We start from the raw sequence: 18,571 nt of genomic DNA on the forward strand, positions 1-18,571 counted from the left end.
AATCCCATGGACGGAGGAGCCTGGTGGGCTACAGTCCACGGGGCTGCAAAGAGTCTCAGACATGACTGAGCAACTAAGCACACAACTATCTTTTTCTGTGCTGCACAGCAATTATTGACCCGGTGGTCATAGGAATTCACTTTGAAAGACCAGGTCTACACAGTTCCCTAAGCAGATTTTGAATGTCCCAGTGGTTCAGGGCTGTGTAGACAGCCTTAGCTGTCTACCATGATCATGGGGGTCTATCCCCTAGGCCAAACCCCAAGCCTTGGAACTTATCCTGGGTCCTCACACTCTGGGGCCTTGGGATGTCACCCAGTCGTACTGACCACTGCTTAACGAACGGTGGGTGGCCTCTTTGAGCTGAAGCAGTTGATGGTCACAGAGTGAGTTGCGGCCTTTGAGAACTGATAGCTCCTGAAAACCAGGCTCCCAGTGGGGGGCGTGGCTAGGGAAGGGGCGAGGCCAGAGGAGGGGCTTGTCTCTGGATTACCCAGTCCAAGGTGCCCTTTACAGGGAGACTCAAAGTTGTGGGGCGAGAGGGGGTGGTGGGGAGGGTGGAAGATACAAGGACCTCGGGGGAGGGAGGAGGGGGGAGGGGAGGCAGTGGGGGAGAGGCGCTGCGGTCCCACAGAGCTTGTTCTGCAGTTGTGGGCGTGAGGTCCCGGCAGGGGAAATGACTGGGTGTGTAAGCAAGGACGCAGCATTAATAGCATGCAATCACATGGTGAGAAGGTATTTCCTCCTTCTTAACGTTTTGGCTGTGCTGGATTTTCACTGCAGCATGTGGGCTCTTCACTGGGGTGCACAGGCTTCTCTAGTTGTGGCACGGGCTTTGTTGCTCTGCCTCAGCACGTGGGATCTTAGTTCCCAGACCAGGGATGGAACCCATGTCCCCTCCATTAGAAGGCAGATTCCTAACCACTGGACCATCAGTGAAGTCCCCTTCAACCCTTGTGATGCTCTCAAGGGGAAATTCTCCATCGGATGCTAGAATGCCTTCCTCAGCTCTTTAACTCCAACTGATCTCCCTTTGAAGCAGAGGATGTGGACCTCAGGCTGAGACCTTTGGGCTGGCAGCTGTACCCAGAGTTTAAATCACACGCTTTTACTCTCATCTTGTTCGTACATTTTAATGGTTATTTCCCTTATGGCAGATGATGCCAATTTTCCACTGATAATAGTGATATAACGTTTTATTTTTAAACAGATACATTTTTTTTTAATTTTTAAAAAGACAGTTGATTTTATTATTTTTTTTTTTTTTTTTTGACAGGTAATAGAACACACTTTATTCATAAATAAGTCTCCATGGAGTTAAAAGCAGGGGTAGTGTCTTTTTGAAAAAAAAAAAAAGATAAGAAGGCAACATGCCATTTGATTTAAAATAAAAAATTAGCTTTTTGAAACAGACAATTGGGTATCATTCAGTTCCATGCCAGGTCCTCTGATTTCTATAAAACACACTAAATCTTCAGTCCTAAACAGTCATTTCAGAAGTTGCCTTTGAACATAGATCTCATTTCTTCTCTTCTAGTAAGTTACATCATTTGGCACACAGAGAGAATATAGTATTCAGATCGTTCTGTGACTGCATTATGTAAGAAACTTCCATGTCTTCAGAGCTGGTTTCATCATCTCCACTTTCAGTTTCATTTGACAAACGGTACATGCATGCTTGTTTTGTGACGACACACGAAGCTGTGTCTCCGAGTTACTTGACATATACTTGATTTTAGTCTGAAGCAGAAGAGTCTCCTGGAAAGTCTGACCAATCCCCAGCACAAGTCCATGTCAAAGAGAAAAGGACTAAGAGTCCTCTTAATCCCGAGGAAGGCTTCATTGGCTGAGATTGGAAACGAAATCCCACTTGAGAAAAAGACAGTTGATTTTAAAAGATTATTAACCATGTTACAAATGGTGTGAAGGGATATGCCTATAGTGGTAAAGATGGTGGGTGAAAGCCTGACTCTTGTGTGCATAAGTCGCTTCAGTTGTGTCCAACTCTTTGCAACCTCATAGATTGTAGCCCACCAGACTCCTCTGTCCATTGGGTTTTCCAGGCAAGAATACTGGAGTGGGCTGCCTTGCCCTCCTCCAGGGGATCTTTTCAACCCAGGGATCGAACCCATGTCTCTTATGTCTCCTGTATTGGCAGGCGGGTTCTTTACCACTAGTGCTACCTGTGAAGCCCCTGACTCTTGGAGAACAGCAAAATAGACTTGGGTCTCAACTATTATTTTCTGTGCTGAAATCACCCATGTTACCTGGGGATTGCATCGAGATGCAGATCCTGACCGAGAAGGTCTGCAGTCGAGCCTGAGAATCTGCACTGTGAACAACCTCCGGGGTCCCCAGTGCTGCTGGTAAAAAGCAGGCAAGAGTGCAGGTTGTAGAGCAAGTTGATCTTGACAATTTTAAGCTGTCTGCTCTTCTCTCACCCCTTCCTCCTCCCTCTGTCTTCCAGACTCAAAAATATTGGGAGAACCAAATCTTTCCAAGAGGCAAGGCACAGTCATCCCATTCTAATCAGATTTTCTCTAATTGCATTTTACTTCCAAGCTTCTGAGCCAAGCCCAGCCGTTCTTCCCTGGAGGGATCCGGCTGGCTCAGGCCGGCTCAGCCCGCCACACAGATCTTCCCAGGTTTATGCAGATGTATATGTCCCTCTGGGGCTTCTGCCGTCCCTCTGAGATGCATGCCCTTGAATCAAAATCTCATTTTCCATCTTGATTACTAATGTGGTGGGAGCGAATGATGTTAGGAGCTGGGGAGTCAGGATGAGGCAGAAGCTTAGCGTTGACTGGCTGTCAGAGAGAGGAATCGGATTTCTCTGCTTCTGCTCAACAGCCTCCCCCCTCTACCTCCCTTCCCCCCACCCTCACTGCACCCCCCCCCCCGCCGCCCCTGGCTGAAGGCTTTCCTGTAGCAAACAGAATGAGCCAGCTTTCAAGCTGGGAACTTTCCTGTTGGCTCTCCTTCACCTGGAGCCCCTTCCCCCATCTCAGTTAGTAGCTCTCACTTCCAGATGCTTCCAGAAGCTTCCAGGGCTCAATCCTGAATCTCAGAGTCCACCTGGATGCCGCTCTTTCTCTCCCACGCCCCCATCCTCTCCATCAGTAAATCCTGTTGGTTCAAATTTCAGAAGCTCATCACTACCCCTCCTCCTCTGCTTCCGCTCTGACCTGAGCCTCCATCATTTCTTGCCTGGACCATTGCTGAGGCCTCCTAAGTGCACTGCTTGCTTTTGATGTTGCCAACTAATGGGCTGGCAGCTTGTTGAGAGGGCATTCGGTTCTTCAATAGGCCGACTAGATTTACAGAGAGAAAAAGTTCAATTGCTTTAGATTCTTCAGGAAACCTTGAGAGTTTAACTGGAGAATACAGGTAACAGGCTGTCTCTGCCACCATCTTCACCTTGGCCAGGCCCCTCTGCACCACTGCTGTCATGGGAATTTCTTACCATGCCTTTGCAACCTCAGTGCCTCCCAAAATGCACGGTGCCTGATGAAGTCTAAGTAAATGAGGATGAAGTGGTTTTTCTTTTTTTTTTTTTAAGATTAAAAAAAAAAAAATGTAGACCACTTTTAAAGTCTTCACTGAATGTGTTACAATATTGCTTCTGTTTTACGTTTTGATTTTTTGGTCATGAGGCATATGGAATCTTAGCTCCCTGACCAAGGATCAAACCCTCATCCCCTGCAAGAGAAAGTGAAATCTTAACCACTGGACCACCAGGGAAGTCCCTGGAGGATTTTATTTTTATTTTATTTTATTTTTTTCTAATTTTATTTTATTTTTAAACTTTACATAATTGTATTAGTTTTTACAAATATCAAAATGAATCCGCCACAGGTATACATGTGTTCCCCATCCCGAACCCTCCTCCCTCCTCCCTCCCCCATACCATCCCTCTGGGCCCTCCCAGTGCCAGGGTGCATCGAACCTGGACTGGCAACTCGTTTCCTACATGATATTTTACATGTTTCATTGCCATTCTTCTTCCCACCCTCTCCCTCTCCCACAGAGTCCATAAGACTGTTCTATACATCAGTGTCTCTTTGCTGTCTCGTACACTGGGTTATTGTTACCATCTTTCTAAATACCATATATATGTAGTATACTGTATTTATGTTTTTCCTTCTGGCTTACTTCACTCTGTATAATAGGCTCCAGTTTCATCCACCTCATTAGAACTGATTCAAATGTATTCTTTTTAATGGCTGAGTAATACTCCATTGTGTATATGTACCACAGCTTCTTATCCATTCATCTGCTGATGGACATCTAGGTTGCTTCCATGTCCTGGCTATTATAAACAGTGCTGCGATGAACATTGGGGTACACGTGTCTCTTTCCCTTCTGGTTTCCTCAGTGTGTATGCCCAGCAGTGGGATTGCTGGATCATAAGGCAGTTCTATTTCCAGTTTTTTAAGGAATCTCCACTGTTCTCCATAGTGGCTGTACTAGTTTGCATTCCCACCAACAGTGTAAGAGGGTTCCCTTTTCTCCACACCCTCTCCAGCATTTATTATTTGTAGACTTTTGGATCGCAGCCATTCTGACTGGTGTGAAATGGTACCTCATAGTGGTTTTGATTTGCATTTCTCTGATAATGAGTGATGTTGAGCATCTTTTCATGTGTTTGTTAGCCATCTGTATGTCTTCTTGGAGAAATGTCTATTTAGTTCTTGGCCCATTTTTTGATTGGAGTGTAGGAGTTGCTTGTATATTTTTGATTTTTTGTGGATTTGTTGAGCTGTCTTTTCACCTTGCTAATTGATGTGCAGAAGCTTTTAAAGGTTAATTAGGTCCCATTTGTTTATTTTTGCTTTTATGGAGGGATTTTAAATTAGAGGATAAATACTTGTAGTCCAGGGGTTAAACAAACTTGGCCCACATATTATTTGGACCCTCACGTTTTTCTTTTAACAGCTCTATTTTTACTTGACATGTAATTAACTGTTTATATTTCAAGTGTAGACTGTAAGAAGCGTTGACACACATATGTCATGAAGCTGCCACCTCAAGCAAAGTAGTGAACATACAAAAAGATTTCCTTGTGTCCCTTGTCATCTCTTCCTCCTGACCCGCCCCCCCCCCATTCCCAACACAACCACTGATCTGCTTTCTGTCACTACAGATTAGTTTGCATTTTCCAGAATAATTACATAAAGGGCACCATACTCTAGCCACTCTTTTTCATTAGGCTTTTTTCCATTCAGCATAGTTGAGATCCCTAGTTTGTTCCTTCTTATTCCTGAGTCTTACGTGTCTTGAATGGATACTGTGTTGTACTGATAGGTACTATCCCTGGTATATATTGATACACCACAACAACCCTGATATTCCTCAACAGCTCTCTTCTCCTCTTGCCCTCAGTCTTCCCCAGCATCAGGGTCTTTTCCACTGAGTAGGCTCTTCGCATCAGGTGGCCAAAGTACTGGAGCTGCAGCTTCAGAGTCAGTCTTTCAAATGAATATTCAGGGTTGATTTCCTTTAGGGTTGATTGGTTTGATCTCCTTGCTGTCCAAGGGACTCTCAAGAATCTTCTCCAACACCACACTTCCAAAGCATTAATTCTTTAGCGTTCAGCCTTTCTTATGGTCCAATTCTCACATCTGTACATGACTACTGGAAAAACCATAGCTTTGACTATACAGACCTTTGTCAGCAAAGTGATGTCTCTGCTTTTTAATATGCCATCTAGGTTTGTCATAACTTTTCTTCCAAGTTGCAAGCGTTTTTTAATTTCATGGCTGCAGTCACTGTCTGAAGTGATTTTGGAGCCCAAGAAAATAAAATCTGCAACTCTTTCCATTTTTTCCCATCTTTTTCCACATCTGCTCTGTACATTGGAGGAAATGCAAGAAAGCAGCCAGGCCTGGAAAGGACTGTAGAGAACACAGGGGCTCTGAGTTTTCACCTTGTAAGGTTTCTGCTTTCACTCTGAAGTTTCTTTGAGGTTTTGACTTCCAAGGGGTCATTCACACCAGCAGAACCTCTCCTCCCCTGGGAGGGTGTGGGGCAGTAGGGTGTGCGCTATCTATGGGGGTGAGGACCTGCAGTCACCATCTGAGGGCCCCAGTGCCTGCTGCCAGCCCCTCTATTTGTCCAACAAAGCTTGGACCCCATGGTGGAGTGGGAAACGCTTTTGTGCTTCGCAAGCAGTCGGATCCCTTCCAGCACCAGAGCCGGCAGCCAAGCTCCTGACAGCTCGTTTCCAAAACCAGCCAAGCACAAGTGCTGAGGAGCCGGGCTGCCTGCCCCTGTGCCTTGACGGATAGACTGGTGAGGAGTGGATGGGCCAGGCCTTAAAGACCATCGTGTCTACTGAGCACGTTCTTGTTTCAGGTTCCTTCTGTCAGTCCTTCCAACAGTGTCGAGCAATGAGGCCTGATGTGACACTAGTCTGTCTCTGCCATCTCTCTTTTGTTTGGGAATCTCCCTTTCCAGGCAGACTTCAAGTCTCAGGCTGCGCTGACCCTTTGAAATTAAGGTCTTTTCCCATCTTCTCTACCATGATGGGACCCTCTATCTATGGCAGGAGATACTCGCTTTCTACATATGTGAAAATTGCTCAGTTGTGTCTGACTCTTTGTGACCCCATGGACTATAGAGTCTATGGAATTCTCCAGGCCACAGTACTGGACTGGGTAGCCATTCCCTTCTCTGTGGAATCTTCCCAACCCAGGGATCGAACCCAGGTCTCCCTCATTGCAGGTGGATTCTTTATCAACTGAGCCACCAAGGAAGCCCAAGAATACTGGAGTGGGTAGCCTATCCCTTCTGCAGTGAATCTTCCTGACCCAGGAAATGAACCAGGGTCTCTTGCATCGTAGGTGAATTCTTTACCAGCTGAGTTACCAAGGAATCCCTTTCTACATATGGCAATACTATAAAGATGCCATTTCAAATACATTTGTTCAAAGCTGAAAAGGGCATTGATTTGAAGAAATAGATTAAATAACTAGGGGTTTTCCAGGTGGTGCAGTGGTAAGGAATCCACTTGCCAATGCAAGAGACACAAGAGATGAAGGTTGGATCCCTGGGTCGGGAAGATCCCCTGGAGGAGGGAATGGCAACCCACTCCATTATTCTTGCCTGGAGAATCCCCTGGACAGAGGAGCCTGGTGGGCTACAGCCCATGGGGTGGCACAGAGTCGGACACTACTGAGCCATTGAGCCCTTGTGGGTATGTAGATATGGCAGGGTAACCGTCAGGAAAAGCCCCGTGTGCAGTAGGTCTCTGCCTGATGCTCGCCTTAGTACCAGCAGGAATCAACGGTTCCCTGGTGTCATGTGGGCTCAGGTCTCATCACTTTTTTTTTGTGGGGTTGGGGGGGGGTGTGCCTGAGGACACCCAGCATGAGGGGGTCTATGAGAGCTCAGATATAGGTGGCTCTGAGGGCTGTGCCAAATGGTGAGGTGATGGAGGGGGTGCCATGTCCACCAGTTATCTGTTCATGGTGACACTGTGCCAAGTGAGAGAGATGCTGCTGGAATCAGGAAAACAGAGCCAAGGTCCAGAACTGGGAAGGTAGCCAACAAATGCAGAAAGCTGGAGGGACCAGACAGGAGAGTAGGGAGAAAATGAGCAAGGTTAGCTCAGCCAGGGCTGGAGCTGGGGACGCTACTAATGAGGGTGTTTTGAGCTCACTGATGCTCAGGGAAGCTAGGACTGCACTTTGCAGTTGGTATTAGCCAATCATATGCTTTGACTGGAAGCCATGGGCAGGGCAATCCCTGAGATTGGTTACTGCTGAGACAAGAAGACAGTAAGATGCAGCCCAGAGGAGGCAGAGGGCTGCCTGGGTGCCTTCTGGGTATGGGTGTGTGCCAACAGTCTCCGAGTTTCTTCCAAGTTGTGACATCTCCCTCTTTGGGTCCTCAGCTCCTTGCCTTCTTGAGACCCACTGCCCAGCCTCACCTCCACTCCTGGCTTTCACATGGGCTTGCCTCCTGGTCCAGTCTCCCCTTCCGTCTCCCCATGCTTCTCCCACACGTGAGCCCGCACAGTGCCGTGAAGATGGTTGGGTTCACTTCTGGCTCCAGCACTTCCTAACTACGTGGCCAAGGTCAGGTTGCCCTACCTCTTCATGTCTCAGTCAAATGGGAGGAATAATGGTTGGCAAATGTTTGCTCTGGGAATAAGAGCATCCACGCTGGTCACTTCATAAGTGCTCAGTGACTATTAACTGTGAAAATGGTAAAACAAACAAACCACCCTGTGGTCTGATTTATAACCTGCGCTGACAGAGAGGGACAAGCAAACTGAAAGGAAATGGCCTCTGGGATCCAAAGACCAGAGTTGCATCTGGTAAACTAACTAACTCCTCTGAGTCTCAGTTTCCTAATCTCTGAGAGAGGAATAATCCTGTGAGAATGAAAACAAAAGATTGTTGTTGTTCAGTTGCTAAGTCGTGTCCAGCTCTTTGGGACCCCATGGACTGCAGCACACCAGGCTTCCCTGTCCCTCACTGTCTCCACGAGTTTGCCCAGGAAAAGATACAGCTGAGCAATTCTCAACACTCACATGTTGGAATTACCTGCATCTCTAGGGATTGTGACTTGATTGGTTGGGATGTAGCCTGGGCATCCAGCTTTTTAAACTCCCCAGCCAAGGTTGAGAATGAAAGGATCAGCATTCAGACCAGTGGTTCTCAAGGTGCGATCCTGAACCAACTGCATCAGTATCATCTGGGAACTTGTTAGAAGGAAGTGCACATCCTTGGGTCCCATCCTGGACATCCTGACTCAGAAACTCGGGTCCAGACATCCAAGTTTTCACCAGTGCTCCCAAGTGTGCCTGCCAGGTGCAAATGTGCAATAAGTATTTACTAATCCAATCCTCTCTCCCTGAGAGGTATTGGTTTAGCCAAAAAGTTCGTTAGCGTCTTGCAGAAAATCCCGGATAAACTCTTTGGGTGACCCAGTATTTACTAAAAGCACACCCGGTGTGCTAGACTCTGAGTTAGGAGCATGGGGTCCAAGGGGCCCTGCCTATGAGCTTATGTTCTAGTTTGTTGTTTAGCCACTAAGTCATGTCCAACTCTTTTGCTACCCCAGAAATTGTAGCCTGCTGGGCTCCTCCATCCATGGAATTTCCCAGGCGAGAATACTGGCATAAGTTGTCATTTCCTTCTCCAGGGGAATCTTCCAGACCTAGGGATTGAACCTGTGTCTCCTGCATTTCCTGCATTGGCAAGTGGATTCTTTACCACTGTCCCCCCAGCGAAGCCCTATGTCCCAGTGGGACAGACCATTTTTTTTTTAAAGTGGGAACTTTCATGGTGGTCCAGTGGCTAAGACTCTGGGTTCCCAATACAGGGGGCCTGGGTTCACTCCGGGAACTAGATCCCACATGCCAAAACTAAGAATTTGAGTACTGCAACTAAGACACAGTGAGGCCAAATAAATAGATAAATACTTTTTTAAATAAGCGAAAACCTCATTAATGAAAATGGTGATAAGCGTTAAGAAGATGCCTGAGGGCCTGAGATACTGGATGCCCGTGAATTTTCACAGAGTCGTACAAGTGTCCTCTGTAGCAGGGAGCCTCCGCCCCTCCAGGACTTTCAGGACACCTGAACCCAGATGACCTCTGAGCAGCTGGGATGTGTACTGGCCTGGCATTGTCTGAAGGCAGCCTCTGGACAGAAACAACTGTGACTCGGGTTGACTCAACATCTCTCCTCGGAGTAGTAATTCTCACCCTGGCTGAATTTACTCCCCAGCGGCATTTGTCAACGTCTGGAGATATTTTGGTTGTTACAACTTGCCATGTGGAGGGGGAAGGGGGCAGCGTGCTCCTGACAGACACAAACAGTGGGTGGAATCCAGGGATGCTGCTAAACATGTCGATGCACAAAGCAGTCCACCCTCCCGACAACGAAGCCGGGGCCCCAGACATCAAGTGGGCCGAGTTTGAGACTCGCTGCTCTGGCTCTTTCATGACTTGCATTTCTGGCCAAGTCCCTCTGGAGCCCTCCTCCACTAGCTCTCGCCCCTGGGCTCAGCTGCCGTTGAAAATCTTCCACCATTTGACCAGAAAAAGGATTCCAAGCTGCTTTCTGCCTTCCGAAGCTGGGGAAACTGCACTGAGTCAGGCATCTCCTTGGAAACCCCTTGGCTGCACGCAATTTGGAAAACAATAAATTTGCAAGGTTGCACAAAGCATGCAGAAGCCCAAAGCTGGCTGTAACTGCTAAATCCCCCTTTTTTCCCTTCACATCAAAAATAATTTCCCGGTCCTGGAGGCTTTGTCTGCTGTCACAAGATGCAGGCAGATGTTTTGAAATGACCAACACCACTGCCAAAAGCGTCCCCCCTTTCAAAGCCCTTGGGTGGATTTCTGTTCCAGCTGGGAACATCAGAGCACTTTTCCACTGAGCTGAGGTTGGTTTCGTCCTAGGCACACCTAGCAAGGACGTACCTTGCCATTTGGGGCCAAAGACCATTTCCAGCCAGGACTTAATCGTTTCCCCAAGCCTGGGACTGGAGCTTGCCGTCACAAGGTCTGAATGTGGATGATCACCATCTAGTTTGTCATCCTATTGCAAGTAGAAGGTGAAAGAAAAAACTCTCCATCACAAGAGGCATATTAACCTCACTCCGTGCAGCTAGAGTTCTAAGTGCTTTTCTAACGTTAACTCATTTTCCCTCCTACAACCCCGTGTGTGTGGTGTGTGTGTGTGTGTGTGGTGTGTGTGTGTGTGTGTGGTGTGTGTGTTTGTGTGTGTGCACGCTCAGTCATGTCTAGCTCTTTGCAACCCCATGGACTAGAGCCCACCAGGGTCTCCTGTCCATGAAATCTCCCAGACAAGAATACTGGAGTGGGTTGCCAACAACCCTGTGAAGAAGGGATTACTTTTAGCCCCATTTTACAGATGAGGAAACCAAGGACAAATATTTTCCTAAAGCCCTTACCTAGTGCAGCTAGTAAATGGCAGAGTCAGGATTTGAATCTACGTGTTCTGCTCCAGAGTGTATTCTTTAAGTCAGTGTGAGCATCTTCCCTGCTCCTAACAACAACAACAACAATAATGTCTAGATCAGTGCCCTCCAATGGGACGATTTTACACCAGGGAACATCTGACAATGTTTGGAGACACTTTTGGTCGTTACGACTTGGGAGGGGCTGCTATTGGCACCCAGTGGGTAGAGACCAGGGATGCAGCTGAACACCCTGCAGCACACAGGGAAGCACCACAGAATAACAGAATAACCCTGCCCCAAATATCAATAGCGCCAAGACTGAGAAGACTCGGTCTCCTGGCATTAAGGTTTGACTTTTTAAAAAAAAGAAAGGAGGGAATTCCCTGGTGGTCCAGTGGCTAAGACTCTGCGCTCCCAATGCAGGGGGCCTGGTTTGATCCCTAGTGAGGGAACCAGATCCCACATGCTGTGTGCCACAAATAAGACCTGGCGCGGCCAAATAAAGAAAGGATAAAAGGTAGAAGATAGGTAGACATGGATGGATACATGGATGGATGGATGGATGGATGGATACGTAGGTGTATATATGGATGGATGGATGGATGGGTACATAGGTGGATATATGGATGGATGGGTGGATGGATGGATGGGTACGTAGGTGGATATATGGATGGATGGGTACGTAGGTGGATATATGGATGGATGGATGGGTACATAGGTGGATATATGCATGGATGGATGGGCACATAAGTGGATATATGGATGGATGGGTGGATGGATGGATGGGTACGTAGGTGGATATATGAATGGATGGGTGGCTAGATAGAAAGTGCTGAGGTCTACAGAGTGCTTGTTAGGTGGCAGCCATTGTGCTTAGCAAAGGGTACCTAAATTAACCCTCACAGTCACCCTCTGAGGTAGACATTGTTATTATCTCCATTATACAGATGGGGAAACAGGCCCAGAGAGGTTTGGCCATTTGCCAAGCCCATGTGCTCAGTGGTGTGGTGCTGGCCTTTGAACAGCAGCCTTCTGATTTTAGGGGCTGGCACTTCCTCCCTCAGCTCACTCAGACCATTACGGCGCACCACATTTTGCCCTTCGTGTCCTCTCGTGACCTTGTTCCCTCTGCGTCTCTCCATCTGGACTCGGTGTGGGCCCTCCTGCCTCTCAGTTCCTCACTGGCCATCTTCTTCCCAGCTTTGTGCCCTCTGCCCACCCTCCTAACGGCAGCCGGAGAGATCTGCCTCAAACAACAAACCCGACCATGTCCTTCTGCTTTAAAACTTTAACCGTGCATGTGGTCACCTCAGCATTTTGTTAAAATGGCGCAGCACTTTGGGAGGTCTGGGCTGGGGCCCGAGACTCTGCGTGTATGACGAGCACTCAGAGTCCAGCCATGCTGGTCTGCAGACCACCCCTTGAGTAGCAAAGCTGTTGGAGAAATTACTCTCTGAACGTGGGAAACCTTGAAGAAGCAGCAGCCTGTGCGTGATGGGAGGCTTAGAGGGATCAGGACTTCCTCTGTGATGAGCTACAGCCTGCGTGCACGCTCTGTCATGTCTGACTCTTTGTGACCCCCATTGGTCTGTAGCCCGCCAGGCTCCTTGTTCATGGGATTCTCCAGGCAAGAATACTGGAGTGGGTTGCCATTCCCTTCTCCAGGGGATCTTCCTGACCCAAGGATCCATCCTGCATCTCCTGTATTGGCAGGTGGATTCCTTACCCATTGAGCCACCTGGGAAGCCCATCAAACTATCAGCCCTGGGGCCAAATCTGCCCCTCCCCCGACTGTTTTTGTAAATAAAGTTTTATTGGAACACAGATTCCCCCATACATTTCTGTATTGTCTGGGGTTACTTGTGCACTACCTTGGCTGAGTTGAGCTCAGAAACTCAGAAACTATATGTGACAGAAACTATATGTCTAAAACCGAAAATATCTACTTAGAGAAAAATGTGTCCACTGTCTACAGCATCTTCAAGGTGCTCCAGAAGGCTATGTACTGGGACTCCCAGCCATCTGAGGGGGGTTGACTTGAAGACTTAAAATCACAGACGCATACCTGCACATACACACATGTGCACACACACAGCCACACCTGCAGCTCTTAACAGCAGCTCTCAGACTGCATCTCAGAGGACGTGGCTCCGGGCACACGGAGGTGATGGTGATGGATTAGAGCTTGAACTTGGTCCAGGAGCACTTTCAGTGCCCTAACCAGTCAGGGAGACAGGTCTTGAGTCCCCATTTGCTGGATAAGGAAATTGGGGCCCCCACAGCCCGGGGCTCTGAGTGAGGTATGAGTTCCACAGCTGGTTTGTGTTAGGGCTTGGATGGGACCCCAGTCTCCTGACTTCCTGCCCAGGACTCTTACCTCCAAGACACCCTGCAAGGAGGCCCCCCGTGGCTGAGAATCTGCCTGGAGCAGGGGCGGGGGGCGGAGGGGGGAAAGGGGTGGGGAGGAGAGTGGGGAGTTGGGAAGGTAGAGGGGTGTGGTGAACAAAACGCTCTTTGGTTCCTCAGGCAGGGCTGGGGGGCTGGGGGGTTGGGGGGTTGGGGTTTGGGGGACTGACCCACCTTCTACCTTGAGCCGACCCTCCCTGAGCCGCATTCTAGAAGCTGAGAAAGAGGACACTCCTCCTCCGCTGCACAGGCAACCCCTGCCTTGACCCCTTACACCCTAATAAGTGGGTTGATGGAAGTTGAGCCCTGGACTGGACGTCTGAGGGGACTGAAGTCACCTGCAGAGACAAACTCTGAGGTTCCTATTGTCTGACATTAAACAACAACAATTATCCCAAAGGAAAAACCTCCTAAGGGACTGAACACTGCAGGATGGGAGCTGGGCGGAGGGTGGGCAGGAGGGACAGCCTCATGGCACGTGTCTGCACTGGACTAAGCATTTTATATACAGTATCATTTAATCTGCACGGTAACCTGGTGGGTGATTTGTTATTATTATTATGCAAACTTTATAGCATGATAATAAAAGCATGGGTTTCCCAGGTGACTCCATGGTAAAGAATCTGCCTGCCGAGCAGAAGATGGGGGTTCTGTCCCTGGGTTGGGAAGATCCCCTGGAGAAGGAAATGACAACCCACTACAGTATTCTGGGCTTCCCTGGTGGCTCAGTTGGTAAAGAATCCGCCTGCAATGTGGGAGACCTGGGTTCAATCCCTGGGTTGGGAAGATCTCCCGGAGAAGGGGACTGACTACCTACTCCAGCTTTCTGGCCTGATCTCAAAGAGTCGGACACGACTGAGCAACTTTCACTTTCACTTCACGTTCACAGTATTCTTGCCTGGGAAATCCCATGGACAGAGGAGCCCTGTGGGTGTATAGTCCATGGGATGGCAAGGGGTCGGACATGACTTAGCAACGAAACAACAACAACAACAAAAAGAACAAGTGTCCTGTACAATGTCTGGCCCCATAGATGGGGCTACTGAGTGAAGAGGCTCAGTGGATATCGAATACACGAATATATACGGCACAGATAGGGTAAGCGACCGGTTGAAGGGCACACAGTGGGGAAGAGCCGGAGCTGGTATTTGAACCTAGATCTGTGTGACTGCAGAGGGACTCAGTGAGCTGAAGGGACCTGCCTTCCTTGCCCCCTGTGCCTGGCACACGGGAGGCTTAGAACTACCCCTTTCTCAGTCTAGGGCCTGGGGACCCTCCTTCCCAACTGAGTTCCAGCTTTGGACCAAGGCTGCAGAGATTCCTCCCATGGGGTGAGCCCCTGGGCCAATCCCACAGCAGGCAGCCCTTCGCCCTGCCCCAGGAGGTTTCCCCAGCTCAGGGACTGGGGAGAAAGGCAGACAGGGAAGGAGGGCGAGAGCTCTTTAGCTGGCCAAGGGAAGATGGAAGGAGGGGCACGATGGCTTTTCCCAGGGCGTGTTTGTGGGAGGAACACGCACACACAGGCACGGGCTTGCTTTGGGAAGAGCAGGACTTGGTGCCAAGGCTTTTCAAGTTACCACAAAGGAGTGTCACTGGCTTCGTGTGCCAGCAGTGAAGGGCTTTATATACTTGCTAAGGTTTCCAAGAGCTCCTTCTCCAAGGCCTGGCACAATGGCCTCACCTCCACTCTGTGGAGTGGCTGTGATCCCCATTTTACTAGAAAGGCTCAGAGAGCCTAGGACACTTGCCTAAGGTCACCCAGCTTGGATGTGCTGGGGCTGGGATTTGGAGAGATTCAGGTTGTCTGGTGCCAATGTCTCTGCTTTCTACTTAAGCAAACACCTCATGGTGTGCATTGGTCCATCCAGGGAGGAAGTGTTCATTAAGCATCTACTAATTAGTCGGTGGGCTTCCCAGGTGGCACAGTGGTAAAGAATCTGCCTACCAATGCAGGAGACTTGGGTTCTATCCCTGAGTCAGGATACTTGGGTTCTATCCCTGAGATCCCCTGGAATAGGAAGTGCAACCCACTCCAGTATTCTTATCTGGAAAATTCCATGGGCAGAGGAGCCTGGCAGGCTGTAGTCCACAGGGTCGCAAATAGTTGGATGCCACTGAACGACTGAACAATTGGGCAATACATACAGCTTTTAGCAAAATGCCTGGCACCCTGTCAGCACTATTTTAAGTGTTAGGTGATATTATTACTATGTCCCGGGCACTGATTGGTTTAGGCAGTGGGAATTCAGCAGAGAGCAAAACAAAAATCCCTCCCCACATGGAGCTTACTCCCTGGTAGAGGATGATGGACAACATTAATGAATTGTTGTTCAGTTGCTCAGTCGTGCCCAACTCTTTGCGACCCCATGGACTGCAGCACGCCAGGCTTCCCTGTCCTTCACTATCTCCCAGAGTTTGCTCAAACTCATGTGCATTGAATCGGTGATGCCATTCAACCATCTCATCCTCTGTTGCCCCCTTTTCCTCCCACCTTCAATCTTTCCCAGCATTAGGGTCTTTTCCAGTGAGTAGGCTCTTTGGATCAAGTGGCCAAAGAACTGGAGCTTCAGCTTCATTATCATTCCTTCCAATAAATATTCAGGGTTGATTTCCTTTAGGATTGACTGGTTTGATCTCCTTGCTGTCCAAGGGATTCTCAAGAGTCTTCTCCAACACCAGAGTTCAAAAGAATCAATTCTTTGGCTCTTAGCCTTCTTTATGGTCCAACTCTCACATGACTCATGGTCTAAATACGTACATGACTACTGGGAAAACCACAGCTTTGACTATATGGACCTTTGTCGGCAAAGCGTTATTTCTGCTTTTTAATACGCTGTCTAGGTCTGTCATAGCTTTTCTTCCGAGGAGCAAGCATCTTTTAATTTCATGGCTGCAGTCACCATCCACAGTGATTTTGGAGCCCAAGAAAATAAACTTGGGTTAATAAAATAAAGACTGTTTCCATTGTTTCCCCATCTATTTGCCATGAAGTGATGGGACAGGATGCCATGATCTTTGTGTTTCGAATGTTGACTTTTAAGCCAGCTCTTTCACTCTCCTCTTTTACCCTCATCAAGAGGCTCTTTAATGAATAAAGCACAGTATGTCAGAAGGTATAACGACTATAGAGAAAAGAAAGCAGAATTTGAACAATTGGGAGTGCTGGCTGGTTTGGGGGTTGTAAGTTTAAAGGAAATGATCAGAGAGAGGTCTTCTGGGCATTTTAGCCATAACCAGAAGGGCATGAGGGCATGAGCCATGTGGAGATCTGGGGAAGGAGCGTCCCTGGCAGCGGGAACAGTCTATGCAAAGGCCCTGTGGTGGGAGCATGCTGGGTTAGATGTGGATTGTGAGATGCACCAGCTCCATGGGCAGGTGGTGGGTGAGTGGGTAATTGAATGCCTCAAACACCTCTATCTTCTTCCCCCTGCAAAGGGTGGTGAAGGTGTTCGAGACGCTCATTCCGTGTGTGTGTGTGTGCGCGCATGCGTGCCCACATGCATATTACAGGCGCCTTGGGTCTGAGCGATTCTGAGCTGCAGAGCATGTACAGACTTGCCCGGCAAGGCTGCCTGTGCTCTGAGCTTCCTGCCTGCCTGGGCTGGGGTCTGGATTGCCTAGGTGACCACAGTGCGGGACAAGGGCACAGCTCTGGGCTGAGCACCAGGATTTCCAATTGCTGACATCAAATTTCCCCCAGAAACTTGAAAACCCTGTGATGAAGCAGCCTCCTTTCCCCCAGGCCCCTTGCTGGAAACCCAAGCCCATGGTGCTCAGGTCACCCACATGCACAGCTCCAAAAATATTTTCAAGGGATGAAATTACTCCAGTGACTCCACCTGGAGTTTTCCTGCCAAGATGGACAGTCTTGAGTTGCACATCCAAGTCCTCAATCCATCTCCTTCCCCTTGGGACTCTTTAGCATTTGCACATCTCTATCACCTGCATCAGTGTTTCGTGACTCTGGCTGCACCTGTAGGGAGTTCCTAAAACCTTTTGACACCCACTGCATCCTGGGCCAATGAAATCTGAACCTCTGGTGGAGGGGGCAGACAGCTGCAGTTTAAAAAACTGTCCAGATAATGCTAATGGGCAAACAAATGCAAGAATTAACACCCATTACAATTAGATAGCATTTTGTCTTTAATAGAATTTCTCCCTTAGAAAAGTTATTTTAAAAGGAAACCTTAGCTCTGATAGGATTATGGGGATTTTTTTCTCCTCTTTTGATCCTGGGGAAGAGAGGTAAGTTTATCATACGTCTTGGCTCCTGGCACATGTGTTTGTACAAAGCCCCTCATTTCCTTGTTTATACCCTTTTATCCCTAAACTTCAAGGTAACTCCTATTCTCCCATAGCTGACCTTGCCCTCAGGGACTATTTGAATGAATGAATGAATATGACCTCTTTAAAGAATGTTGACCTATTGATTTAAATGTTGTTCAGTCTCTCAGTGGTGTTTGATTCTTTGCAGCCCCATGGACTGCAGCACATCAGGCTCCTCTGTTCTTCACTATCTCCCAAAGTTTGCTCAAATTCATGTCCATTGAGTCGGTGATGCAACCTAACCACTCCTCCTCTGCCACCCGTTTAAATGTGTTCTTATAAAAAACGTGGATTGCCATTGCTTGTGCATGGATCTTTACTTTTCTCAAAAGGGATTGTATCAAATAGCTCAATCTGTTTCCCAGTTTCCTCACCTTGCATCGTTCCTATGGATGTGAGGTTAATCCATCTATGGGCTGCCAAAATCCTCCACCTGCTCATTTACTGTTTTTTACATGTCCGTCTCTGTGGTCACAAGCAGCTGGGTGCTGCCAGCTCACTGAACCTCCTTGACACGTATGTTCCAGAATGGTCTTGGGCTCCTTCAGTGTATATAGTATAGACCAGGAGTGGACATGCTGGGATATGTGGATTACCCTCTTGGACTCCAAGTTCTTCTCCTTGGGGGACATCATGGAATTTGGGGTCTTGGGACCAGAGCTCAGTCTTGGCACCTTAGCTTCCTGCTAAGCCTGAAGGCCAAGGCTGTTCTGTCTCCAGCCCCTGCCTCTGGTCAGCCCACGTGGTCTCTGCCTCCTGTCCCTTGGGGGTCACATTCCTCAAACTTCTGGAAGCTGAGTCACTGCCTCCAGGGCTTTTGGAGGTGCACAGGTTGGCAGGACTGTGGTAGGCATCAGGGGCTGCCCCCAAGAAGGAGTGTGTGTGTATCTTTTTTCTCCCT

At 48.4% G+C, this 18,571-nt stretch overlaps 1 protein-coding gene across 1 annotated transcript in view; it reads left to right on the forward strand.

The window, feature by feature from the left end:
- TEKT5 (tektin 5) overlaps positions 1 to 18,571 on the forward strand; it is a 49,893-nt gene that overhangs the window by 19,441 nt on the left and 11,881 nt on the right. The gene's annotated exons all lie outside the window — the stretch shown is intronic.

This window comes from Bos mutus, chromosome 25, assembly GCF_027580195.1.
Source record: "Bos mutus isolate GX-2022 chromosome 25, NWIPB_WYAK_1.1, whole genome shotgun sequence".
NCBI lineage: Eukaryota > Metazoa > Chordata > Mammalia > Artiodactyla > Bovidae > Bos > Bos mutus.